The sequence below is a fragment of the Lepisma saccharinum genome, unplaced genomic scaffold, assembly GCF_977018435.1.
Source record: "Lepisma saccharinum unplaced genomic scaffold, izLepSacc3.1 HAP1_SCAFFOLD_722, whole genome shotgun sequence".
Classification (NCBI taxonomy): Eukaryota; Metazoa; Arthropoda; class Insecta; order Zygentoma; family Lepismatidae; genus Lepisma; species Lepisma saccharinum.
The window spans coordinates 35,036-62,696 of NW_028143391.1; the positions used below are offsets into that span (position 1 = coordinate 35,036).

A 27,661-nucleotide genomic window follows, 5' to 3' on the forward strand; every position below is an offset into this window, starting at 1 on the left:
TTCCCAGTCTCTTACCGTATATCGGTACATAGACCGTCAACCAATGAGCATAAGACTCTAGTCGCAAAGGGAAAGTTTTCCCAAGCTACTACTCTTTGACTTTAGTTGAGCTTGCATCTGTTGCTAAACGTAACGATCGAGGTGCAAGTTTGCATGGTTATAAAAGAGTAAATCAATTCATATTGATATATGGTGGGAATGGTGGCTCTTGAGCTTGCTAAGCCAGCTCTTGAGCGTGCCCTGTGTATTACGTGGCGAGCACAGGGCGATACAGCACCTTTGCACAGGTTGCGAGTCACGATGAGATGGAACTAACACCTCCGAGGGCGACTAAGCTTGGCTTGAACCACGCTTGGAGTTTCAGATAGATTTATCTGTCTGGGCAAATTTAATGAGTTGTGTGTTTCCCAGTCTCTTACCGTATATCGGTACATAGACCGTCAACCAATGAGCATAAGACTCTAGTCGCAAAGAGAAATCTTTTCCCAAGCTACTACTCTTTGACTTTAGTTGAGCTTGCATCTGTTGCTAAACGTAACGATCGAGGTGCAAGTTTGCATGGTTATAAAAGAGTAAATCAATTCATATTGATATATGGTGGGAATGGTGGCTCTCGTGCTTGCTAAGCAAGCTCTTGAGCGTGCCCTGTGCATTACGTGGCGAGCACAGGGCGATACAGCACCTTTGCACAGGTTGCGAGTCACGATGAGATGGAACTAACACCTCCGAGGGCGACTAAGCTTGGCTTGAACCACGCTTGGAGTTTCAGATAGATTTATCTGTCTGGGCAAATTTAAGGAGTTGAGTGTTTCCCAGTCTCTTACCGTATATCGGTACATAGACCGTCAATCATTGAGCACAAGACTCTAGTCGCAAAAGGGAAATTTTTCCCAAGCTACTACTCTTTGACTTTAGTTGAGCTTGCATCTGTTGCTAAACGTAACGATGGAGGTGCAAGTTTGCATTGTTATAAAAGAGTAAATCAATTCATATTGATATATGGTGGGAATGGTGGCTCTCGTGCTTGCTAAGCAAGCTCTTGAGCGTGCCCTGTTCATTACGTGGCGAGCACAGGGCAATATAGCAAGCTTGTCCCACTTGCGAGTCACGTTGAGGTGAAGCAACCACCTCAGAGGTGCATGGACCTCGGTTCAGGCATCTAGTCTAATTCGAACCCAACTGCTCACCCGCCACGCAAGCAACCGGGGAGGTAGGTATACCAATCGGTATCAATGCCTTCACTGTCGGTCAACCGCCGTTTGCAATTTCGTGGATGGAGTAGGGATCATCCTCTCGGATGAGACCCGAAGCGAACGTTAGCTATGCGTTCAAAGGCAACCCCACTCACGTGGGATGTTGGGGTTCGAATTGTTTTCCGAAAAGCATTGCTGTATTCATAGTTTTCGGAAAATTCACGGCACCCATCTTTGTTTCTGCGCCGTGTACGAGTAAGTGACAGAGCCGCGCAAGCGGGAAGGTAGCCTTCCTTGGAAGACTGGTTTAACCTGAACCAAGTTTGTTGCTACTAAATTGTCAGCCCTCGTACACGGTGGTTCGCCTCCGACAAGTGACGTAACCGTTTGTGTTCTTCCGAACGCATGTAGGTTGAGCATCAGACACCTTGAATTGACTTACCCACCCTAGTGGGGAAGCTTAGCTTACTTCGGGAACTCAGGCTCATCCGAACGACTCTAGGTTGAAGCCTGCACCGAGGTTAAGCATGGCATGTCAAATCAAGGTGCCTCTCAAGCGGATAACTTGCCTACCTCTGTTCTTCCGAACGTCTCTAGGCTGAGCACTCTGAGGGAAAGCAAGCTAAAACGTCAACCGTCGGAAGCCGAGCGAGTTAAGAGAACCTGTCCTGCGGGAGCACTTGCCCACCTCGGGAACTCCGGTTCATCCGAACGAATGTAGGATGAAGCCTGCACCGAGTTAAAGCAATTCATTTTGTCAGCCCTCGCTGCCGAGAAGTGACGAGACGTCAATCGCCGGCGATCCTGCCTACCTCGGGAACTCCGGCTCATCCGAACGAATGTAGGTTGAAGCCTGCACCGTGGGAAAGCAAGGAACGCCGACGTTTTGACGGTAACTCGCCCACCTCCTCTCTTCCAAACGACTCTAGGTAGAGTGGTGTGGGATAGTGAGCTACTTTTTCACATTTCGGTTAGCGGGAAGTGACACAAGGTACCCGACCGGTGTTCGCTTGCCTACCTTGGGAACTCCGGTTCATCCGAACGACTCTAGGATGAAACCTGCACCAAGGGAAAGCAAGCTAGCTCTCTCTTTTCTCTCCCGGTGACGGCGATGCCTTCTCCGGTTTGCGTTGCATCGTTTCTGAAGTTGACCCGTCCGCTCTGCCTACTTCGGGAACTCCGGCTCGACCGAACGACTCTAAGTCGAAGCCTGCACCGAAGGAAAGCAGCGTACGTGCCAGCCTCCGTGGCGAGACAACCTAAACCCGAAGGTTCCCGAGAACTTAGTACGGGTGTCCGTCGAAGCGTGCGTTCTCCGGAGCGCCGTCTTGAGTGGCTGCCTGTTGCCGTACAGGCACGGCTGTTCGCTGGGAGCTCCCAGCCTGCGGGCACGTTGCCAATCGAAGAAGTCGGTTCGCCGTTCCCGCGCGCAAACGAACGTCTCGAAGTTTCCAGCTTTAAAGAAAGTGGAACTACGTAGACCTCTAACCGAAGTAGTGGGAGTAGTATAATTATGTTTTCTGGAAAGCGGTGTAACCTGTCGTTCTTCAAGCGTCAGTGTTGCGTTGCCTAAGTTAGTGGCGAGCTGCTTTCCTCGCTTAAAACATGGCACTCTGCCTCGCGCGAGTGCTGCATACGCACCGTATGCACCGTACCTTACCTTATATCGGTACATAGACCGTCAACCAATGAGCATAAGACTCTAGTCGCAAAGGGAAAGTTTTCCCAAGCAATTACTCTTTGACTTTAGTTGAGCTTGCATCTGTTGCTTAACGTAACGATAGAGGTGCAAGTTTGCATAGTTAAAAAAGAGTAAATCAATTCGTATTGATATATGGTGGGAATGGTGGCTCTCGTGCTTGCTAAGCATGCTCTTGAGCGATGCCCTGTGCATTACGTGGCGAGCACAGGGCGATACAGCACCTTTGCACAGGCTGCGAGTCACGATGAGATGGAACTACCACCTCCGAGGGCGAAGGAGCTTGGCTTGGACCACGCTTGTACTTTCAGATAGATTTGTCTGTCTGGCCGAAGTTAAGGAGTTGTGTGTTTCCGAGACTCTTACCGTATATCGGTACATAGACCGTCAACCAATGAGCATAAGACTCTAGTCGCAAAGAGAAATCTTTTCCCAAGCTACTACTCTTTGACTTTAGTTGAGCTTGCATCTGTTGCTAAACGTAACGATAGAGGTGCAAGTTTGCATTGTTAAAAAAAGAGTGAATCAATTCATATTCATATATGGTGGGAAAGGTGGCTCTCGTGCTTGCTATGCATGCTCTTGAGCGATGCCCTGTGCATTACGTGGCGAGCACAGGGCGATACAGCACCTTTGCACAGGTTGCGAGTCACGATGAGATGGAACTACCACCTCCGAGGGCGAAGGAGCTTGGCTTGAACCACGCTTGTACTTTCAGATAGATTTGTCTGTCTGGGCGAAGTTAAGGAGTTGTGTGTTTCCCAGTCTCTTACCGTATATCGGTACATAGACCGTCAACCAATGAGCATAAGACTCTAGTCGCAAAGGGAAATCTTTTCCCAAGCTACTACTCTTTGACTTTAGTTGAGCTTGCATCTGTTGCTAAACGTAACGCTCGAGGTGCAAGTTTGCATTGTTAAAAAAGAGTAAATCAATTCATATTGATATATGGTGGGAATGGTGGCTCTTGAGCTTGCTAAGCAAGCTCTTGAGCGTGCCCTGTGTATTACGTGGCGAGCACAGGGCGATACAGCAAGCTTGTCCCACTTGCGAGTCACGTTGAGGTGAAGCAACCACCTCAGAGGTGCATGGACCTCGGTTCAGGCATCTAGTCTAATTCGAACCCAACTGCTCACCCGCCACGCAAGCAACCGGGGAGGTAGGTATACCAATCGGTATCAATGCCTTCACTGTCGGTCAACCGCCGTTTGCAATTTCGTGGATGGAGTAGGGATCATCCTCTCGGACGAGACCCGAAGCGAACGTTAGCTATGCGTTCAAAGGCAACCCCACTCACGTGGGATGTTGGGGTTCGAATTGTTTTCCGAAAAGCATTGCTGTATTCATAGTTTTCGGAAAATTCACGGCACCCATCTTTGTTTCTGCGCCGTGTACGAGTAAGTGACAGAGCCGCGCAAGCGGGAAGGTAGCCTTCCTTGGAAGACTGGTTTAACCTGAACCAAGTTTGTTGCTACTAACTTGTCAGCCCTCGTACACGGTGGTTCGCCTCCGACAAGTGACGTAACCGTTTGTGTTCTTCCGAACGCATGTAGGTTGAGCATCAGACACCTTGAATTGACTTACCCACCCTAGTGGGGAAGCTTAGCTTACTTCGGGAACTCCGGCTCATCCGAACGACTCTAGGTTGAAGCCTGCACCGAGGTTAAGCATGGCATGTCAAATCAAGGTGCCTCTCAAGCGGATAACTTGCCTACCTCTGTTCTTCCGAACGTCTCTAGGCTGAGCACTCTGAGGGAAAGCAAGCTAAAACGTCAACCGTCGGAAGCCGAGCGAGTTAAGAGAACCTGTCCTGCGGGAGTACTTGCCCACCTCGGGAACTCCGGCTCATCCGAACGAATGTAGGATGAAGCCTGCACCGAGTTAAAGCAATTCATTTTGTCAGCCCTCGCTGCCGAGAAGTGACGAGACGTCAATCGCCGGCGTTTGCCTACCTCGGGAACTCCGGCTCATCCTAAAAGAAACTAGGTTGAAGCCTGCACCGTGGGAAAGCAAGGAACGCCGACGTTTTGACGGTAACTCGCCCACCTCCTCTCTTCCAAACGACTCTAGGTAGAGGGTGGGTGGGATAGTGAGCTACTTTTTCACATTTCGGTTAGCGGGAAGTGACACAAGGTACCCGACCGGTGTTCGCTTGCCTCCCTTGGGAACTCCGGTTCATCCGAACGACTCTAGGATGAAACCTGCACCAAGGGAAAGCAAGCTAGCTCTCTCTTTTCTCTCCCGGTGACGGCGATGCCTTCTCCGGTTTGCGTTGCATCGTTTCTGAAGTTGACCCGTCCGCTCTGCTTACTTCGGGAACTCCGGCTCGACCGAACGACTCTAAGTCGAAGCCTGCACCGAAGGAAAGCAGCGTACGTGCCAGCCTCCGTGGCGAGACAACCTAAACCCGAAGGTTCCCGAGAACTTAGTACGGGTGTCCGTCGAAGCGTGCGTTCTCCGGAGCGCCGTCTTGAGTGGCTGCCTGTTGCCGTACAGGCACGGCTGTTCGCTGGGAGCTCCCAGCCTGCGGGCACGTTGCCAATCGAAGAAGTCGGTTCGCCGTTCCCGCGCGCAAACGAACGTCTCGAAGTTTCCAGCTTTAAAGAAAGTGGAACTACGTAGACCTCTAACCGAAGTAGTGGGAGTAGTATAATTATGTTTTCTGGAAAGCGGTGTAACCTGTCGTTCTTCAAGCGTCAGTGTTGCGTTGCCTAAGTTAGTGGCGAGCTGCTTTCCTCGCTTAAAACATGGCACTCTGCCTCGCGCGAGTGCTGCATACGCACCGTATGCACCGTACCCTGGTTGATCCTGCCAGTAGTCATATGCTCGTCTCAAAGCCTAAGCCATGCATGTCTCAGTACAGACTTTACCAAAGTGAAACCGCGAATGGCTCATTACATCAGTTATGGTTCCTTAGATCGTACGCATCCTACTTGGATACCTGTGGCAATTCCAGAGCTAATACATGCTCACGGTGTCTCCGGCCGGGCAACCGGACGGGGTGCCGTTACCATTCAAAAGACCAAACGGTCCGCTTCTGCGGGCCGACTCATTTGGTGACTCTAAGTAACCTCTAGGCAGATCGCACGGTCAAGCACCGGCGATGCATCTATCAAATGTCTGCCTCATCACACTGTGGATGGTGGGTTATTGGCCCACCATGGTGATTACGGGTAACGGGGAATCAGGGTTCGATTCCGGAGAGGGAGCCTGAGAAACGGCTACCACATCTATGGAAGGCAGCAGGCACGCAAATTACCCACTCCCAGCACGGGGAGGTAGTGACGAAAAATAACGATGCGGGACTCATCCGAGGCCCCGTAATCGGAATGGATCCACCCTAAACAGTTGGGTGAACCTATCGGAGTGCAAGTCTGGTGCCAGCAGACGCGGTAAGTCCAGCTCCGATAGCGTATATTAAAGTTGCTGCGGTTAAAAAGCTCGTAGTTGGATCTGGGTCTCGGGCGGTCGGTTCGCCGTCAGGCGTTCAACTGGCCGTACCGGACGTCTTCTCGGTTTCCCCGGTCTGCTCTTCACCGAGTGGACCGGGGGATTCCGGGACGTTTACTTTGAACAAATTAAAGTGCTCAAAGCAGGCTATTCGCCTGGATGCTCCTTGCATGGAATAATGGAACAGGACCTCGGTTCTCTCTGTTGGTTTTCGAACCAGAGGTAATGATTAAAAGGGATTGACGGGGGCATTAGTATTGCGAGGGGAGAGGTGAAATTCTAGGATCCTCGCAAGACTACCTACAGCGAAAGCATTTGCCAAGAATGTCTTCATTAATCAAGAACGAAAGTTAGAGGTTCGAAGGCGATTAGATACCGCCCTAGTTCTAACCATAAACGATGCCATCCAGCGATGCGCAAGGTTCAAGAACACCGTGCGCGCAGCCTCCGGGAAACCAGAGATTTCGGGTTCCGGGGGGAGTATGGTTGCAAAGCTGAAACTTAAAGGAATTGACGGAAGGGCACCACAAGGCGTGGGACGTGCGGCTCAACTTGACTCAACACGGCAAACTTACCAGGCCCGGACACCGCAAGGATTGACAGATTGAGAGCTCTCTCGTGATTCGGTGGATGGTGGTGCATGGCCGATTTTAGTTGGTGGAGCGATTTGTCTGCTTGATTGCGATAACGAACGAGACTCCTGCCTATTAACTAGGCGTCGGGGTATGTGTTCCCCCGGCGCATCAAACCTCTTCTTAGAGGGACCGGTTGTCGCAAGCAGCAAGAGTGGGAGCTAAATCAGGTCAGTGATGCCCTTCGATGCCCTGGGCCGCACGCGCGTCACACTGAAGGAGACAACGCGTCTTCCCCTGCCGAGAGGTACGGGTAACCGCTGAACCTCCTTCGTGATAGGGACCGGGGATTGCAATTATTCCCCGCGAACGAGGAATGCCCAGTAAGCGCGAGTCATCAGCTCGCGTTGATCGAGTCCCTGCCCTTTGTGCACACCGCCCGTCGATGCATCCGATCGAGTGATACGGTGAGGCCTTTGGACCGGCGCCCTGCGGGGGTTCCACCTTCCGCAGGAACCGTCGGGAAGACGGCCGAACCTGGTCACTTAGAGGAAGCAAAAGTCGTAACAAGGTTTGGGTAGGAGAACCTGCCCAAGGATCATTACCGTACGGTATATCCGCTTCTTCACCTTGTCTTCCATCCGCAAGTGCGTCGAAGGGGGACTAAAACTCCCGGAGCCGGCGGATGGTACGTAGTTGGTTTTTGAAGGGTCAAGAATCGGTCCTCGGCCCCCAACGGGGGCATTCCCCCTCGCAGGGAATGCCTGGCTGATCGGGTGTGCGGAGTAAGGCGATTCCCCCTTCGCTCCACTACTACCTAACTGTAGAGCAAATTAAACAAAGCATGCAATGCATGTCCGTCCGGCCGGCGCTTGCGTCGGCCAGACTATAATTGCCCGGCACTTTCAAAGTTGCACGTTAACAGGGGTAGGTGAGACTCGACCTTTAAAGGTATCGCCCCGCTAAAACATGCACCCGAACCCCGTCTCGAGGCCTTGGAGACGGGGGGGTAGGTATCATCCGGGGAGGCTCGCGAGGGCGCTTCCCGATGAACAGACACATCATTCCGCCGAAGTGCGACCTGTCGCACTTCAGCAAACCACAAACAACCCCAGGCGGGGGATCACTTGGCTCGTGGGTCGATGAAGAACGCAGCTAGCTGCGAGTCAATTTGCGATCTGCAAAACAGAGAGCATCGACGGTTTCGAATGCACATTGCGGCCCGGGTCTTTACCTGGGTCGGTCCTGGTTGAGTGTCGGAAGTTTGTAAATGACACATGTGCTCTTGCGAGCACAGCGCGTGTAACAGCACGCCACGAAAGTCTCGCGGCCGCCTCTCTCAGCGAGGTAAGAGCGGTCGCGAGGTCGAATCCGAAACAGGATCATTAGGAGTCGGCCGCGAGGTCGTCTTCTCGGAGGACTCCATTCTAGTACGAGAAGTGGAAAGACCGGTCTACGGATGCGTGCGTGCGTGGAAGGGGCCTCGAAGGAGCGGGGTCATCCCGGAGCAGTCCGTATCCGTATCCCGGAAGCAGCTTTCCGAGCATTCAGGGGCGAGCAACTTGTTGAAGTGCCGGCAGAGATGGTTGTCTTTTGCAGTTAGGTTGGACCTAGCTGTAGAGCAAGTTAAAGAAAGCACGTGGAGAATGAAAAAGTTGCCGGCAGACATGCCGGCCAGACTATAATTGACCGGCACTTGCAGAAGTGCAAGCAGAGATGGTTGTATTTTGCACTTAGGTTGAACCTAGCTTTAGAGCACCGTAAAGAATGCACGTGTAGAATGAAAAAGGTGGCGGCAGACATGCTTAGCATGTCCGGCCGGCACATTTGCCGGCCGGACTATAGTTGCTCGCCGGTGATCGGGATGTAGGCTTCTTCGGACATTGTGGCTGGACCACTCTGATGCTCGGAAGGTTAAATTTCCAAAGTTTGGAATTAAGTGGAGTGGGAGAGCCGGCCGGACGACTCAGTTTCGTCCGGGCGGGTGCCTCGCGTTGAACGCAGGGTAAGTTTCCAACAGTCGTCTACGGACGCGTGGAAGAGCCTGTCTCTTCGGTTCGCGCGGAAGGAGAGCTCGGTCAAGGTTAGAGGTTTCCGCCGAAGCTCGAGAGCCGCCTTACCGTCTAGATAGGAGGACCTGCGTTGGGCGACGAGGAAGATCCCTCGGACCTCCTAGGAAACCGCACCCGACCTCGACTCAGGGTTGACCACCCGCACGATTTAAGCATATCAATATGCGGAGGAAAAGAAAATAACAATGATTCCCTCGGTAGCTGCGAGCGAAAAGGGAGAAGCCCGTCACCCAAGCCTCCGGCACGGTTATCCGAGCCGGCGGGCGATTTGGTGGAAGGGAGCGTCCGTAAATCCCGCTCGGCGGGAGGTTCTAAGTGTAACTTGAAAGGACCAACATCCCACAGAGGGTGCTAGGCCCGTGCGAACCTCCGCCTTGCCGAGTCGGGCTGGGCGCTTTCCCAAGGATTCGGGATGCTTTGGAATGCATCCCTAAGTGGGAGGTAGATTCCTCCTAAGGCTAAATATCACCACGAGACCGATAGCGAACAAGTACCGCGAGGGAAAGTTGAAAAGAACTTTGAAGAGAGAGTTCAAGAGTACGTGAAACCGCCTGGGGGTCAAACGGATGGAGCTCGAGAGTTCGATGGGGGAAGGTGATTCAAGGGTTAAGGACCAAGTCTCCGGCCCCCGAGCGGGGTTGTCCCCTTCCTTAGGGACCTCCCGTCTGCGAGGGTGCGTCCGGGACGGTCCCCCTTCATTCCGCGCCCGGTAGGGCACCGCGGCTCGTTGGGATCCGTCCTAAGGGCCTGGGGTGGAGCTCTCCGGCTCGTCCGGAGAACCCCCGGTGACCCGGACGGAACCCGACGGCTCATGGGCAGGCCTGGGGATCCGCCGCCGTTTTTAGGCGGAAGGCGTAGAGGTCGCAGCTCGCTGTGGCGTGCCTGGCAGTGTCCCCCCGTCCCCCGCTCGTCCGGGGGGTTCGCGGGGGGCGTACTGTGAGCCCTGGGCCCGTGCGGTGGTCAACGAGTGGCCCATCCGACCCGTCTTGAAACACGGACCAAGGAGTCTAGCGCGTGGGCGAGTCTAAGGGAATCACTAAACCCGAAGGCGCAGTCAAAGCGACTGGGACGATCGAGGTGACCCGGAGTCGCTCAACGAAGGGCCCTCGCGCAGTCCCGGGGCGATCCCCCACCTCCGGGTGCGGGGATCGTACCTAAGAGCCCACTCGCTGGGACCCGAAAGATGGTGAACTATGCTCGGCCAGGACGAATCCAGGGGAAACCCTGGTGGAAGTCCGAACCGCCTCTGACGTGCAAATCGACCGTCTGAGCTAAGCATAGTGGCGAAAGGCCAATCGAACCGTCTAGTAGCTGGTTCCCTCCGAAGTGTCCCTCAGGACAGCTGGCGCTCGCAAGGGGGGTCCATCCCGGTAAAGCGAATGACCGGGGGCCTCGGGGCCGAAACGGCCTCGACCCACTCTCAAACTCTGAACGGGATGGAGGTCCCGCTTGCCCCTAGGGCGAAGCGGGGCCTTCTTGGACCCGAGTGCTCAGTGGGCCGCTCCTGGTAAGCAGGACTGGCGCTGTGGGATGAACCAAACGCCGGGTTAAGGCGCCTGAATCGACGCTGCTCAAACCATGAAAGGCGTCGGTTGCTCAAGACAGCAGGGCGGTGGCCATGGAAGTCGGCATCCGCTAAGGAGTGTGTAACGACTCACCTGCCGAAGCAACCGGCCCTGAAAATGGATGGCAATCGAGCGTCGTGCCTATACCCGGCCGCCGCCGCAATGCTAATGCATTGGCATCAATGCAAGAATGATGCGGCGGTGAGTAGGAGGGCGCGGCGGTGAGCGTGGAAGGGTCTGGGCGCGAGCCTGCCTGGAGCCGCCGTCGTTGCAGATCTTGGTGGTAGTAGCAAATAATCTGATGAGACCTCGCTGAGGTCAGACGTGGAGAAGGGTTCCGCCTCAACAGCAGTTGCAGGCGGGTGAGCCGGTCCTTAGACCGCGGAAAACTCCCACCGATGCGTCGGGTCAGTTTCGCGCTGCCACCGGGAGAGGTGTAGTGGTTAGCGCGAGGCGCCGGCGTCTCGGCCGCGGTCGAAAGGGAAGTGGGGTATCCAGCCCTCCGCCGCGTCTCGGGACCGGGAGTGCGTCGCGGGTTCCCTCGAAGTCCGTAAGTCCAGGTAACTGGTGGCACCAGGAGAATCTGTCGGGTCCCGGGGGCAGAGTTGTCTGTTCTGTCAGAGCGATCCCCTACGCTCCCCGGAATCTTCCCAGAAGGAGAAGGGGACACTGGGGAAAGCTAAGAGAACCGTAGTTGGGTGCGGTTTCCCCGGGTGCCCGTCGGACCTTGAAAATCTTGGTGGGAACAGCGCAGCAGAGTCCCGAGGCCTGGCCGTACCCGAATCCGCATCTGGCCTCCGAGGTAAAGAGCCTCTTGACGATAGACTAATGTGGGTAAGGGAAGTCGGCAATCTGGATCCGTACCTTCGGAACAAGGATTGGCTCTGGGGACCGGGGCCGGTCGGGGCCCGGGGGGCCACCGCGGGTTCGGTCCGGCGTGGGTCTTGGCGAGGGACATCCTTCCGGGGTTGTTCCAAGCTTGGACCGCGCGTCGGACTTCCGCGAGCGTCCCTGGGCTCTCTGAGGGGAACGCACCTAACCCCTGGCCCCCCTCGGGGGCGCTGGGGGGAACGTGCCTCCCCTCGAGTCGGCCGCCGACGAACGGTCGACTCAGAACCGGCACGGACCAGGGGAATCCGACTGTTTAATTAAAACAAAGCATCTCGACAGCCTGGAAGGGTGTTGACGGGATGTGATTTCTGCCCAGTGCTCTGAATGTCGCGCTGAAGAAATTCAGGGAAGCGCGGGTAAACGGCGGGAGTAACTATGACTCTCTTAAGGTAGCCAAATGCCTCGTCATCCAATTAGTGACGCGCATGAATGGATTAACGAGATTCCCTCTGTCCCTACCTACTGTCTAGCGAAACCACAGCCAAGGGAACGGGCTTGGAGAATGTCAGCGGGGAAAGAAGACCCTGTTGAGCTTGACTCTAGTCTGCCGCTGTCGGGAGACGTGACGAGGTGTAGCATAAGTGGGAGGGCTCCTTCGGGTGCCCGCCGGTGAAATACCACTACTCTCACGGTTTCCCGACTCACCCGGTTGGGCGGGACGCGGGTGTCGGGGCTCCGGCTTCGTCGCACGCCGTTCATGAACCAAGGCCCCTGCTACTGGCCGGCCGGACCGGACTCCCGGTCCGTGCCGGACAGGGGGCCGACCCGATCCGGGGACAACGGCAGGTGGGGAGTTCGTCTGGGGCGGAACATCTGTCAAAGGATAACGCAGGTGTCCTAAGGGCGGCTCACCGAGGCCAGAAACCTCGGGTAGAGCGAAAGGGCAAAAGCCGCCCTGATCCGCACCCTCAGTACGGGTGGGACCCGGGAAACCGGGGCCTATCGATCCTCCCCGTCCGAAGGATCTTCGGCGGGAGGTGACAGAAAAGTTACCACAGGGATAACTGGCTCGTGGCCGCCAAGCGTTCATAGCGACGCGGCTTTTTGATCCTTCGATGTCGGCTCTTCTTACCGTGGGGACGCAGCGCTCCCCGAGCGTATGATTGTTCACCAACCAACAAGGAACGTGAGCTGGGTTTAGACCGTCGTGAGACAGGTTAGTTTTATCCTCCTGGCGTTTAGAACGCGGCCAAGGTAATCCTGGTTAGTACGAGAGGAACCCCAGGTTCGGACCAATGGTACCGCGCCGGTTCGATCGAACCTTGGTGCGAAGCTACGTCCGACGGCTGAAGCCTGAACGCCTCTAAGGCCGAAGCCGTGCCCGGAGCTGCGTGACCGTGGGTCCCTGCACTCTGAAAGGCAGAACCACCAACGCTGGACCCCCTCACGGGGGACCGGTAAGGCGGGGAGTCACCAACCACCCCCCCCAACCCGGGGGGTGAGGCTCCCCGCGAGTAGTGCCATCGAGACTCCGCCCACTTGCCCCACTGACCGAGGTCTTTGGGATTCTAGATGGGGATTCACGGGGTAATCAAGCACTCGGAAGTTGGGACCCTTGAACCACTCGTAGACGACTTGAGTATCTGGCGGGGCGTCGTGAGCGGTGAAGCCTCCGTACGGTGGCGACCCGTTGAAAGGCAGCCCTCGCTTGCAGGTTCGTGCTGTCGGCTGCACGGCACCTGAAAAGCAGACTCTTTCTTTTAGGAGGTCCCCTACGGGACCTTCGCCGGGAGTCCAGACCCCAGTTTCGACCGGGGGAGGACTCCCAAACCGGCAGCCGACACCTTCACCGGGTGCTGGCAGCCGGGGCTTCCAGCAGGTGGCGGATTGCTGGACTTTGGGGTTTCGACCCAGCCGACCAAACAAGAAGAAGAAGGACCTCCCGGTTTAGCATGGGAGGCAACAACTTGACTCCAAGCCAAGTTGCGAATGAAAAATGTTCTTTCTTTTGCAGTTAGAAACTAACTGTAGAGAACGAAAGCCGCAGTTGAACACTGTGCAGGCAGAAAGATTTGTCTTTTAGACGAGAGGTGTGTATATATGTTATCACATAATGCTAAGTTAACGCTCCCACCTCCGTTGCTGATGGTGCTTGGCCGAGAAGTTTACTCTCCCAGAATTTTTACCTTTAACGGTAATCTGTGGAGCAAAATCCCAATAGAAAGTCAAGCTGGGAAGAAAACAGAGAAGCAGATTTGTGTGCCTTTGCCACATTGCGGTGTTTGTAGATGTTTGTTGGAAAGATCCATTCTCCCAGAATTTTTGCCTTTAACGGTAATCTCTGGAGCAAAAGCCGAATGGAAAGTCAAGCTGGGAAGAAAACTGAGGAGTATGATATTGTGTCAATGCCACATTGCGTTGCTTGTCCAAGTTTCTTGGGAAGATTCATTCTCCCAGAATTTTTGCCTTTAACGGCAATCTCTGGAGCAAAGGCCGAATAGAAAGCCAAGCTGGGAAGATTTATTCTCCCAGATTTTATTTGCCTTTGACGGCAATCTCTGGAGCAAAGGCCGAATAGAAAGTCAAGCTGGGAAGAAAAAAGAGGAGTATGATATTGTGTCAATGCCACATTGCGTTGCTTGTCCAAGTTTCTTGGGAAGATTCATTCTCCCAGAATTTTTGCCTTTGACGGCAATCTCTGGAGCAAAGGCCGAATAGAAAGCCAAGCTGGGAAGAAAAAAGAGGAGTATGATATTGTGTCAATGCCACATTGCGTTGATTGTCCAAGTTTCTTGGGAAGATTCATTCTCCCAGAATTTTTGCCTTTGACGGCAATCTCTGGAGCAAAGGCCGAATAGAAAGCCAAGCTGGGAAGAAAACAGAGGAGGATGATATTGTGTCACTGCCACATTGCGTTGCTTGTACAAGTTTCTTGGGAAGCTTTAATGTTCCAGAATTTTTGCCTTTGACGGCAATCTCTGGAGCAAAAGCCGAATAGAAAGCCAAGCTGGGAAGAAAACAGAGGAGGATGATATTGTGTCACTGCCACATTGCGTTGCTTGTACAAGTTTCTTGGGAAGCTTTAATGTTCCAGAATGTTTGCCTTTGACGGCAATCTCTGGAGCAAAAGCCGAATAGAAAGTCAAGCTGGGAAGAAAACTGAGGAGAATGATATTGTGTCAATGCCACATTGCGTTGCTTGTCCAAGTTTCTTGGGAAGCTTTATTCTCCCAGATTATTTTTTGCCTTTAACGGCAATCTCTGGAGCAAGAGCCGAATAGAAAGTCAGGCTGGGAAGAAAACAGAGGAGGATGATATTGTGTCAATGCCACATTGCGTTGCTTGTCCAAGTTTCTTGGGAAGATTCATTCTCCCAGATTATTTTTTGCCTTTAACGGTAATCTCTGGAGCAAAAGCCGAATAGAAAGTCAAGCTGGGAAGAAAACAGAGGAGAAGTAGATTTGTGCGGGTGTCACTGCCACATTGCGATGCTTGTACAAGTTTCTTGGTAAGCTTTATTCTCCCAGATTTTTTTGCCTTTAACGGCAATCTCTGGAGCAAAAGCCGAATAGAAAGTAAAGTTGGGAAGAAAACTGAGGAGGAGAATTTTTTTTTGTGTGTGTGCCTTTGTCACATTACCGTGCTTTTAGAAGTTTGTCGAGAAGCTTCATTCACCCAGAACTTTTACCTTTGACGGTAATCTATGGAGCAAAAGCCGAACAGAAAGCCAAGCTGGGAAGAAAACAGAGGAGGAGAATTGTTTGTGTGTGTGCCTTTGCAACATTACCGTCCTTTTATAAGTTTGTGGGGAAGCTTCATTCACCCAGAAATTTTACCTTTAACGGTAATCTCTGGACCAAAAGCCGAATAGAAAGTCAAGCTGGGAAGAAAACTGAGGAGTATGATATTGTGTCAATGCCGCATTGCGTTGCTTGTCCAAGTTTCTTGGGATGATTTATTCTCCCAGAATTTTTGCCTTTCACGGCAATCTCTGGAGCAAAGGCCGAATAGAAAGCCAAGCTGGGAAGATTTATTCTCCCAGATTTATTTGCCTTTGACGGCAATCTCTGGAGCAAAAGCCGAATAGAAAGTCAAGCTGGGAAGAAAACAGAGGAGTATGATATTGTGTCAATGCCACATTGCGTTGCTTGTCCAAGTTTCTTGGGAAGATTCATTCTCCCAGAATTTTTGCCTTTAACGGCAATCTCTGGAGCAAAGGCCGAATAGAAAGTCAAGCAGGGAAGAAAACAGAGAAGCAGATTTGTGTGCCTTTGCCACATTGAGGTGTTTGTAGATGTTTGTTGGAAAGATCCATTCTCCCAGAAATTTAGCCTTTAACGGTAATCTCTGGAGCAAAAGCCGAATGGAAAGTCAAGCTGGGAAGCTTCATTCTCCCAGAACTTTTACCTTTGACGGTAATCTCTGGAGCAAAAGCCGAATAGAAAGTCAAGCTGGGAAGAAAACGTAGGAGGAGGAGATTTGTGCGGGTGTCACTGCTACATTGCGTTGCTTGTACAAGTTTTTTGGGAAGCTTTATTCTCCCAGAATTTTTTTTGCCTTTGACGGCAATCTGTGGAGCAAAAGCCGAATAGAAAGTAAAGCTGGGAAGAAAACAGAGGAGGATGATATTGTGTCACTGCCACATTATGTTGCTTGTACAAGTTTCTTGGTAAGCTTTATTCTCCCAGATTTTTTTGCCTTTAACGGCAATCTCTGGAGCAAAAGCCGAATAGAAAGTAAAGCTGGGAAGAAAACTGAGGAGGAGAATTTTTTGTGTGTGTGTGCCTTTGTCACATTACCGTGCTTTTAGAAGTTTGTCGAGAAGCTTCATTCACCCAGAACTTTTACCTTTGACGGTAATCTATGGAGCAAAAGCCGAACAGAAAGCCAAGCTGGGAAGAAAACAGAGGAGGAGAATTGTTTGTGTGTGTGCCTTTGCAACATTACCGTCCTTTTATAAGTTTGTGGGGAAGCTTCATTCACCCAGAAATTTTACCTTTAACGGTAATCTCTGGACCAAAAGCCGAATAGAAAGTCAAGCTGGGAAGAAAACTGAGGAGTATGATATTGTGTCAATGCCGCATTGCGTTGCTTGTCCAAGTTTCTTGGGATGATTTATTCTCCCAGAATTTTTGCCTTTCACGGCAATCTCTGGAGCAAAGGAAGAATATAAAGCCAAGCTGGGAAGATTTATTCTCCCAGATTTTATTTGCCTTTGACGGCAATCTCTGGAGCAAAAGCCGAATAGAAAGTCAAGCTGGGAAGAAAACAGAGGAGTATGATATTGTGTCAATGCCACATTGCGTTGCTTGTCCAAGTTTCTTGGGAAGATTCATTCTCCTAGAATTTTTGCTTTTAACGGCAATCTCTGGAGCAAAGGCCGAATAGAAAGCCAAGCTGGGAAGAAAAAAGAGGAGTATGATATTGTGTCAATGCCACATTGCGTTGATTGTCCAAGTTTCTTGGGAAGATTCATTCTCCCAGAATTTTTGCCTTTGACGGCAATCTCTGGAGCAAAGGCCGAATAGAAAGCCAAGCTGGGAAGAAAACAGAGGAGGATGGTATTGTGTCACTGCCACATTGCGTTGCTTGTACAAGTTTCTTGGGAAGCTTTAATGTTCCAGAATTTTTGCCTTTGACGGCAATCTCTGGAGCAAAAGCCGAATAGAAAGTCAAGCTGGGAAGAAAACGGAGGAGAATGATATTGTGTCAATGCCACATTGCGTTGCTTGTCCAAGTTTCTTGGGAAGATTCATTCTCCCAGAATGTTTGACTTTGACGGCAATCTCTGGAGCAAAAGTCGAATAGAAAGTCAGGCTGGGAAGAAAACGGAGGAGTATGATATTGTGTCAATGCCACATTGCGTTGCTTGTCCAAGTTTCTTGGGAAGATTCATTCTCCCAGAATTTTTGCCTTTGACGGCAATCTCTGGAGCAAAAGCCGAATAGAAAGCCAAGCTGGGAAGAAAACAGAGGAGGATGATATTGTGTCACTGCCACATTGCGTTGCTTGTACAAGTTTCTTGGGAAGCTTTCATGTTCCAGAATTTTTGCCTTTGACGGCAATCTCTGGAGCAAAAGCCGAATAGAAAGTAAAGTTGGGAAGAAAACTGAGGAGGAGAATTTTTTTTGTGTGTGTGCCTTTGTCACATTACCGTGCTTTTAGAAGTTTGTCGAGAAGCTTCATTCACCCAGAACTTTTACCTTTGACGGTAATCTATGGAGCAAAAGCCGAACAGAAAGCCAAGCTGGGAAGAAAACAGAGGAGGAGAATTGTTTGTGTGTGTGCCTTTGCAACATTACCGTCCTTTTATAAGTTTGTGGGGAAGCTTCATTCACCCAGAAATTTTACCTTTAACGGTAATCTCTGGACCAAAAGCCGAATAGAAAGTCAAGCTGGGAAGAAAACTGAGGAGTATGATATTGTGTCAATGCCGCATTGCGTTGCTTGTCCAAGTTTCTTGGGATGATTTATTCTCCCAGAATTTTTGCCTTTCACGGCAATCTCTGGAGCAAAGGCCGAATAGAAAGCCAAGCTGGGAAGATTTATTCTCCCAGATTTATTTGCCTTTGACGGCAATCTCTGGAGCAAAAGCCGAATAGAAAGTCAAGCTGGGAAGAAAACAGAGGAGTATGATATTGTGTCAATGCCACATTGCGTTGCTTGTCCAAGTTTCTTGGGAAGATTCATTCTCCCAGAATTTTTGCCTTTAACGGCAATCTCTGGAGCAAAGGCCGAATAGAAAGTCAAGCTGGGAAGAAAACAGAGAAGCAGATTTGTGTGCCTTTGCCACATTGAGGTGTTTGTAGATGTTTGTTGGAAAGATCCATTCTCCCAGAATTTTTGCCTTTAACGGTAATCTCTGGAGCAAAAGCCGAATGGAAAGTCAAGTTGGGTAGATAACAGAGGAGGAGAATTGTTTGTGTGTGTGTGTGTGTGTGCCTTTGCCACATTGCGTTGCTTGTACAAGTTTCTTGGGAAGCTTTATTCTCCCAGAATTTTTGCCTCTCACGGGAATCTCTGGAGCAAAAGCCCAATAGAAAGTCAAGTTGGGAAGAAAACAGTGGAGGAGAATTGTTTGTGTGTGTGTGTGCCTTTGCCACATTACCGTGCTTTTACAAGTTTCTTGGGAAGCTTTATTCTCCCACAATTTTTGCCTTTGACGGCAATCTCTGGAGCAAAAGCCCAATAGAAAGTCAAGCTGGGAAGAAAACTGAGGAGGATGATATTGTGTCAATGCCACATTGCTTTGCTTGCACAAGTTTCTTGGGAAGCTTTATTCTCCCAGAATTTTTGCCTTTGACGGCAATCTCTGGAGCAAAAGCCGAATAGAAAGTCAAGCTGGGAAGAAAACAGAGGAAGATGATGTTGTGTCACTGCCACATTGCCTTGATTGTACAAGTTTCTTGGGAAGCTTCATTCTCCCAGATTATTTTTTGCCTTTAACGGTCATCTCTGGAGCAAAAGCCGAATAGAAAGTCAAGCTGGGAAGAAAACTGAGGAGGATGATATTGTGTTACTGCCACATTGCCTTGCTTGCACAAGTTTCTTGGGAAGCTTTATTCTCCCAGAATTTTTGCCTTTGACGGCAATCTCTGGAGCAAAAGCCCAATAGAAAGTCAAGTTGGGAAGAAAACAGTGGAGGAGAATTGTTTGTGTGTGTGTGCCTTTGCCACATTACCGTGCTTTTACAAGTTTCTTGGGAAGCTTTATTCTCCCACAATTTTTGCCTTTGACGGCAATCTCTGGAGCAAAAGCCCAATAGAAAGTCAAGCTGGGAAGAAAACTGAGGAGGATGATATTGTGTCAATGCCACTTTGCGTTGCTTGCACAAGTTTCTTGGGAAGCTTTATTCTCCCAGAATTTTTGCCTTTGACGGCAATCTCTGGAGCAAAAGCCGAATAGAAAGTCAAGCTGGGAAGAAAACAGAGGAGTATGATATTGTGTCAATGCCACATTGCGTTGCTTGTCCAAGTTTCTTGGGAAGATTCATTCTCCTAGAATTTTTGCTTTTAACGGCAATCTCTGGAGCAAAGGCCGAATAGAAAGCCAAGCTGGGAAGAAAAAAGAGGAGTATGATATTGTGTCAATGCCACATTGCGTTGATTGTCCAAGTTTCTTGGGAAGATTCATTCTCCCAGAATTTTTGCCTTTGACGGCAATCTCTGGAGCAAAGGCCGAATAGAAAGCCAAGCTGGGAAGAAAACAGAGGAGGATGGTATTGTGTCACTGCCACATTGCGTTGCTTGTACAAGTTTCTTGGGAAGCTTTAATGTTCCAGAATTTTTGCCTTTGACGGCAATCTCTGGAGCAAAAGCCGAATAGAAAGTCAAGCTGGGAAGAAAACGGAGGAGAATGATATTGTGTCAATGCCACATTGCGTTGCTTGTCCAAGTTTCTTGGGAAGATTCATTCTCCCAGAATGTTTGACTTTGACGGCAATCTCTGGAGCAAAAGTCGAATAGAAAGTCAGGCTGGGAAGAAAACGGAGGAGTATGATATTGTGTCAATGCCACATTGCGTTGCTTGTCCAAGTTTCTTGGGAAGATTCATTCTCCCAGAATTTTTGCCTTTGACGGCAATCTCTGGAGCAAAAGCCGAATAGAAAGCCAAGCTGGGAAGAAAACAGAGGAGGATGATATTGTGTCACTGCCACATTGCGTTGCTTGTACAAGTTTCTTGGGAAGCTTTCATGTTCCAGAATTTTTGCCTTTGACGGCAATCTCTGGAGCAAAAGCCGAATAGAAAGTAAAGTTGGGAAGAAAACTGAGGAGGAGAATTTTTTTTGTGTGTGTGCCTTTGTCACATTACCGTGCTTTTAGAAGTTTGTCGAGAAGCTTCATTCACCCAGAACTTTTACCTTTGACGGTAATCTATGGAGCAAAAGCCGAACAGAAAGCCAAGCTGGGAAGAAAACAGAGGAGGAGAATTGTTTGTGTGTGTGCCTTTGCAACATTACCGTCCTTTTATAAGTTTGTGGGGAAGCTTCATTCACCCAGAAATTTTACCTTTAACGGTAATCTCTGGACCAAAAGCCGAATAGAAAGTCAAGCTGGGAAGAAAACTGAGGAGTATGATATTGTGTCAATGCCGCATTGCGTTGCTTGTCCAAGTTTCTTGGGATGATTTATTCTCCCAGAATTTTTGCCTTTCACGGCAATCTCTGGAGCAAAGGCCGAATAGAAAGCCAAGCTGGGAAGATTTATTCTCCCAGATTTATTTGCCTTTGACGGCAATCTCTGGAGCAAAAGCCGAATAGAAAGTCAAGCTGGGAAGAAAACAGAGGAGTATGATATTGTGTCAATGCCACATTGCGTTGCTTGTCCAAGTTTCTTGGGAAGATTCATTCTCCCAGAATTTTTGCCTTTAACGGCAATCTCTGGAGCAAAGGCCGAATAGAAAGTCAAGCTGGGAAGAAAACAGAGAAGCAGATTTGTGTGCCTTTGCCACATTGAGGTGTTTGTAGATGTTTGTTGGAAAGATCCATTCTCCCAGAATTTTTGCCTTTAACGGTAATCTCTGGAGCAAAAGCCGAATGGAAAGTCAAGTTGGGTAGATAACAGAGGAGGAGAATTGTTTGTGTGTGTGTGTGTGTGTGCCTTTGCCACATTGCGTTGCTTGTACAAGTTTCTTGGGAAGCTTTATTCTCCCAGAATTTTTGCCTCTCACGGGAATCTCTGGAGCAAAAGCCCAATAGAAAGTCAAGTTGGGAAGAAAACAGTGGAGGAGAATTGTTTGTGTGTGTGTGTGCCTTTGCCACATTACCGTGCTTTTACAAGTTTCTTGGGAAGCTTTATTCTCCCACAATTTTTGCCTTTGACGGCAATCTCTGGAGCAAAAGCCCAATAGAAAGTCAAGCTGGGAAGAAAACTGAGGAGGATGATATTGTGTCAATGCCACATTGCTTTGCTTGCACAAGTTTCTTGGGAAGCTTTATTCTCCCAGAATTTTTGCCTTTGACGGCAATCTCTGGAGCAAAAGCCGAATAGAAAGTCAAGCTGGGAAGAAAACAGAGGAAGATGATGTTGTGTCACTGCCACATTGCCTTGATTGTACAAGTTTCTTGGGAAGCTTCATTCTCCCAGATTATTTTTTGCCTTTAACGGTCATCTCTGGAGCAAAAGCCGAATAGAAAGTCAAGCTGGGAAGAAAACTGAGGAGGATGATATTGTGTTACTGCCACATTGCCTTGCTTGCACAAGTTTCTTGGGAAGCTTTATTCTCCCAGAATTTTTGCCTTTGACGGCAATCTCTGGAGCAAAAGCCCAATAGAAAGTCAAGTTGGGAAGAAAACAGTGGAGGAGAATTGTTTGTGTGTGTGTGCCTTTGCCACATTACCGTGCTTTTACAAGTTTCTTGGGAAGCTTTATTCTCCCACAATTTTTGCCTTTGACGGCAATCTCTGGAGCAAAAGCCCAATAGAAAGTCAAGCTGGGAAGAAAACTGAGGAGGATGATATTGTGTCAATGCCACTTTGCGTTGCTTGCACAAGTTTCTTGGGAAGCTTTATTCTCCCAGAATTTTTGCCTTTGACGGCAATCTCTGGAGCAAAAGCCGAATAGAAAGTCAAGCTGGGAAGAAAACAGAGGAAGATGATGTTGTGTCACTGCCACATTGCCTTGATTGTACAAGTTTCTTGGGAAGCTTCACTCTCCCAGATTATTTTTTGCCTTTCACGGTCATCTCTGGAGCAAAAGCCGAATAGAAAGTCAAGCTGGGAAGAAAACAGAGGAGGATGATGTTGTGTCACTGCCACATTGCGTTGCTTTTACAAGTTTCTTGGGAAGCTTTATTCTCCCAGAATTTTTACCTTTGACGGCAATCTCTGGAGCAAAAGCCGAATAGAAAGTCAAGTTGGGAAGAAAACAGAGGAGGAGAATTGTTTGTGTGTGTGTGTGTGCCTTTGCCACATTGCGTTGCTTGTACAAGTTTCTTGGGAAGCTTTATTCTCCCAGGATTTTTGCCTCTCACGGCAATCTCTGGAGCAAAAGCCCAATAGAAAGTCAAGTTGGGAAGAAAACAGAGGAGGAGAATTGTTTGTGTGTGTGTGTGCCTTTGCCACATTACCGTGCTTTTACAAGTTTCTTGGGAAGCTTTATTCTCCCAGAATTTTTGCCTTTGACGGCAATCTCTGGAGCAAAAGCCCAATAGAAAGTCAAGTTGGGAAGAAAACAGTGGAGGAGAATTGTTTGTGTGTGTGTGTGCCTTTGCCACATTACCGTGCTTTTACAAGTTTCTTGGGAAGCTTTATTCTCCCAGAATTTTTGCCTTTGACGGCAATCTCTGGAGCAAAAGCCGAATAGAAAGTCAAGCTGGGAAGAAAACTGAGGAGGATGATATTGTGTCAATGCCACATTGCGTTGCTTGCACAAGTTTCTTGGGAAGCTTTATTCTCCCAGAATTTTTGCCTTTGACGGCAATCTCTGGAGCAAAAGCCGAATAGAAAGTCAAGCTGGGAAGAAAACAGAGGAAGATGATGTTGTGTCACTGCCACATTGCCTTGATTGTACAAGTTTCTTGGGAAGCTTCATTCTCCCAGATTTTTTTTTTTTTGCCTTTGACGGCAATCTCTGGAGCAAAAGCCCAATAGAAAGTCAAGCTGGGAAGAAAACTGAGGAGGATGATATTGTGTCAATGCCATATTGCCCTGCTTGCACAAGTTTCTTGGGAAGCTTTATTCTCCCAGAATTTTTGCCTTTGACGGCAATCTGTGGAGCAAAAGCCGAATAGAAAGTCAAGCTGGGAAGAAAACTGAGGAGGATGATATTGTGTCAATGCCACATTGCGTTGCTTGCACAAGTTTCTTGGGAAGCTTTATTCTCCCAGAATTTTTGCCTTTGACGGCAATCTCTGGAGCAAAAGCCGAATAGAAAGTCAAGTTGGGTAGATAACAGAGGAGGAGAATTGTTTGTGTGTGTGTGTGTGTGCCTTTGCCACATTGCGTTGCTTGTACAAGTTTCTTGGGAAGCTTTATTCTCCCAGAATTTTTGCCTCTCACGGCAATCTCTGGAGCAAAAGCCCAATAGAAAGTCAAGTTGGGAAGAAAACAGTGGAGGAGAATTGTTTGTGTGTGTGTGTGTGCCTTTGCCACATTGCGTTGCTTGTACAAGTTTCTTGGGAAGCTTTATTCTCCCAGAATTTTTGCCTTTGACGGCAATCTCTGGAGCAAAAGCCGAATAGAAAGTCAAGTTGGGAATCAAACGTTTCCCGTGACTCGAACCAAACACCCACTGCTCAATTTACCGTCACGTTGTCTTCCAGCCTCATTCACCTACCACCCTGAGTTAGGCGTTAGCGCGATTCACCGGCTGGAGCCAGTTTCAACGCTTGTTTAGGGGGCAAAAGTGCTGGCCGCTGGGGACGAAATCCGCCATTTTCCAAAATGGAGGCCGCGTTTTTGGAAATATCTCAAAATGGCATTTACATTTTTTTGTTCCCTTGACTTGATCTAGGTCTGTGTAAAATTTCAACTCGATTGCTCGAAATCGAAAAAATGGCTCGGGGGGGCGAGAAGCACTTCTTGGGGGGACGAGAAGGACATTGTCTTTTTCTTTGTTCACTTTTTCACACTTTGCGTGGTTCGAACGTCATCAAATTTTACAATCTGTGAGGAGAGGTACTGAAATACCCGAATCCCAAGTTTTGTCTTCCTCGGTTAACCACAAGTACACTTTAACGGCCTTTTCCAGAAATGGCGGTTTTGGGGGGGCGAGAAGGACATTGTCTTTTTCTTTGTTCACTTTTTCACACTTTGCGTGGTTCGAACCTCATCAAATTTTACAATCTGTGAGGAGAGGTACTGAAATACCCGAATCCCAAGTTTTGTCACTTTTGCCTGGAAATTGAATTTCCTGTTCAATTTTGAAAAAGGTCCACCTTATGCAGAGAAAACAGCATACGATCCTGCACACTTGGGAATTTTGCTTCCCAGTTTGACTCTAAAAGTCACTTTCAGCTTTCCTTCGACGTTTTCGTGTATGGGAAGGATGTAGCTTCCATCCTAAGAAATTATTTGAGTTTCGCGCCAAAACGGGATTTTCTGTTCAAACTTGAAAAACCGTTAAAATTTAGCATTTTCATGCATTTCAAATGGAGAATCAAACGTTTCCCGTGACTCGAACACTCCACCCACTGCTCAATTTACCATCACGTTGTCTTCCAGCCTCCTTCACCTACCACCCTGAGTTAGGCGTTAGCGCGATTCACCGGCTGGAGCCAGTTTCAACGCTTGTTTAGGGGCGAAGGTGCTGGTCGCTGGGGACGAAATCAGCCATTTTCCAAGATGGAGGCCGCGTTTTTGGAAATATCTCAAAATGGCATTTACCTTTTTTTGTTCTCTTGACTTGATCTAGGTCTGTGTAAAATTTCAACTCGATTGCTCGAAATCGAAAAAATGGCTTAGGGGGGCGAGAAGCACTTCTTGGGGGGACGAGAAGGACATTGTCTTTTTCTTTATTCACTTTTTCACACTTTGCGTGGTTCGAACCTCATCAAATTTTACAATCTGTGAGGAGAGGTACTGAACTACCAGAATCCCAAGTTGTGTCTTCCTCGGTTAACCACAAGTACACTTTAGCGGCCTTTTCCAGAAATGGCGGTTTGGGGGGGCGAGAAGGACGCATGCTCGCGGATTTAATTAGAAAAGTCACCCTTTCGACTTTGATTTAGGTTAGCCCTGCATGTTTTCGTGTATGGGAAGGATGTAGCTTCCATCCTAAGAAATTATTTGAGTTTCGCGCCAAAACGGGATTTTCTGTTCAAACTTGAAAAACCGTTAAAATTTAGCATTTTTCATGCATTTCAAATGGAGAATCAAACGTTTCCCGTGACTCGAAGTTACACCCACTGCTCAATTTACCGTCACGTTGTCTTCCAGCCTCCTTCACCTACCACCCTGAGTTAGGCGTTAGCGCGATTCACCGGCTGGAGCCAGTTTCAACGCTTGTTTAGGGGCGAAGGTGCTGGCCGCTGGGGACGAAATCCGCCATTTTCCAAGATGGAGGCCGCGTTTTTGGAAATATCTCAAAATGGCATTTACCTTTTTTTGTTCTCTTGACTTGATCTAGGTCTGTGTAAAATTTCAACTCGATTGCTCGAAATCGAAAAAATGGCTTAGGGGGGCGAGAAGCACTTCTTGGGGGGACGAGAAGGACATTGTCTTTTTCTTTATTCACTTTTTCACACTTTGCGTGGTTCGAACCTCATCAAATTTTACAATCTGTGAGGAGAGGTACTGAAATACCCGAATCCCAAGTTTTGTCACTTTTGCCCGGAAATTGAATTTCCTGTTCAATTTTGAAAAAGGTCCACCTTATGCAGAGAAAACAGCATACGATCCTGCACACTTGGGAATTTTGCTTCCCAGTTTGACTCTAAAAGTCACTTTCAGCTTTCCTTCGACGTTTTCGTGTATGGGAAGGATGTAGCTTCCATCCTAAGAAATGATTTGAGTTTCGCGCCAAAACGGGATTTTCGGTTGAAACTTGAAAACCGTTAAAATTTAGCATTTTTCATGCATTTCAAATGGAGAATCAAACGTTTCCCGTGACTCGAAGTTACACCCACTGCTCAATTTACCGTCACGTTGTCTTCCAGCCTCCTTCACCTACCACCCTGAGTTAGGCGTTAGCGCGATTCACCGGCTGGAGCCAGTTTCAACGCTTGTTTAGGGGCGAAGGTGCTGGTCGCTGGGGACGAAATCCGCCATTTTCCAAGATGGAGGCCGCGTTTTTTGAAATATCTCAAAATGGCATTTACCTTTTTTTGTTCTCTTGACTTGATCTAGGTCTGTGTAAAATTTCAACTCGATTGCTCGAAATCAAAAAATGGCTCGGGGGGGCGAGAAGCACTTCTTGGGGGGACGAGAAGGACATTGTCTTTTTCTTTGTTCACTTTTTCACACTTTGCGTGGTTCGAACCTCATCAAATTTTACAATCTGGGAGGAGAGGTACTGAGTTACCAGAATCCCAAGTTTTGTCTTCCTCGGTTAACCACAAGTACACTTTAACGGCCTTTTCCAGAAATGGCGGTTTTGGGGGGGCGAGAAGGACATTGTCTTTTTCTTTGTTCACTTTTTCACACTTTGCGTGTTTCGAACCTCATCAAATTTTACAATCTGTGAGGAGAGGTACTGAATTATCCGAATCCCAAGCTTTGTCACTTTTGCCCGGAAATTGAATTTCCTGTTCAATTTTGAAAAAAGGTCCACCTTATGCAGAGAAAACAGCATACGATCCTGCACACTTGGGAATTTTGCTTCCCAGCTTCACTCTAAAAGTCACTTTCAGCTTTCCTTACACGTTTTCGTGTAGAGGAATGATGCAGCTTCCATCCTGAGAAATATTGTCATTTTCGCGCCAAAACTCAATTTTCGGTTCAAACTTGAAAAACGGTTAAATTTAGCATTTTTCGTGCATTTCCAATGGAGATTCAAACGTTTCCCGTGACTCGAACCAAACACCCACTGCTCAATTTACCGTCACGTTGTCTTCCAGCCTCCTTCACCTACCACCCTGAGTTAGGAGTTAGCGCGATTCACCGGCTGGAGCCAGTTTCAACGCTTGTTTAGGGGCGAAGGTGCTGGTCGCTGGGGACGAAATCCGCCATTTTCCAAGATGGAGGCCGCGTTTTTTGAAATATCTCAAAATGGCATTTACCTTCTTTTGTTCTCTTGACTTGATCTAGGTCTGTGTAAAATTTCAACTCGATTGCTCGAAATCAAAAAATGGCTCGGGGGGGCGAGAAGCACTTCTTGGGGGACGAGAAGGACATTGTCTTTTTCTTTGTTCACTTTTTCACACTTTGCGTGGTTCGAACGTCATCAAATTTTACAATCTGTGAGGAGAGGTACTGAGTTACCAGAATCCCAAGTTTTGTCTTCCTCGGTTAACCACAAGTACACTTTAACGGCCTTTTCCAGAAATGGCGGTTTTGGGTTGGCGAGAAGGACATTGTCTTTTTCTTTGTTCACTTTTTCACACTTTGCGTGGTTCGAACGTCATCAAATTTTACAATCTGTGAGGAGAGGTACTGATTTACCCGAATCCCAAGTTTTGTCACTTTTGCCCGGAAATTGAATTTCCTGTTCAATTTTGAAAAAGGTCCACGTTATGCAGAGAAAAAATGATACGGTCCTGCACACTTGGGAATTTTGCTTCCCAGTTTGACTCTAAAAGTAACTTTCAGCTTTCCTTCGACGTTTTCGTGTATGGGAAGGATGTAGCTTCCATCCTAAGAAATTATTTGAGTTTTGCGCCAAAACGGGATTTTCCGTTCAAA

The 27,661-nt window shown here is 49.0% G+C and overlaps 3 non-coding genes across 3 annotated transcripts; all 3 read left to right on the plus strand.

Moving 5' to 3' along the window:
- The first annotated feature begins 5,687 nt into the window (after positions 1-5,687).
- Positions 5,688-7,518, plus strand: LOC145983275 (small subunit ribosomal RNA). The gene has a single exon (XR_014441229.1). It is a non-coding gene; the product is annotated as a small subunit ribosomal RNA (ribosomal RNA).
- A 503-nt stretch (positions 7,519-8,021) lies between these two features.
- LOC145983274 (5.8S ribosomal RNA) lies at positions 8,022-8,173 on the plus strand. The gene has a single exon (XR_014441228.1). It is a non-coding gene; the product is annotated as a 5.8S ribosomal RNA (ribosomal RNA).
- Positions 8,174-9,101: 928 nt separating this feature from the next.
- LOC145983276 (large subunit ribosomal RNA) lies at positions 9,102-13,102 on the plus strand. The gene has a single exon (XR_014441230.1). It is a non-coding gene; the product is annotated as a large subunit ribosomal RNA (ribosomal RNA).
- The last annotated feature ends 14,559 nt before the right edge of the window (positions 13,103-27,661 follow it).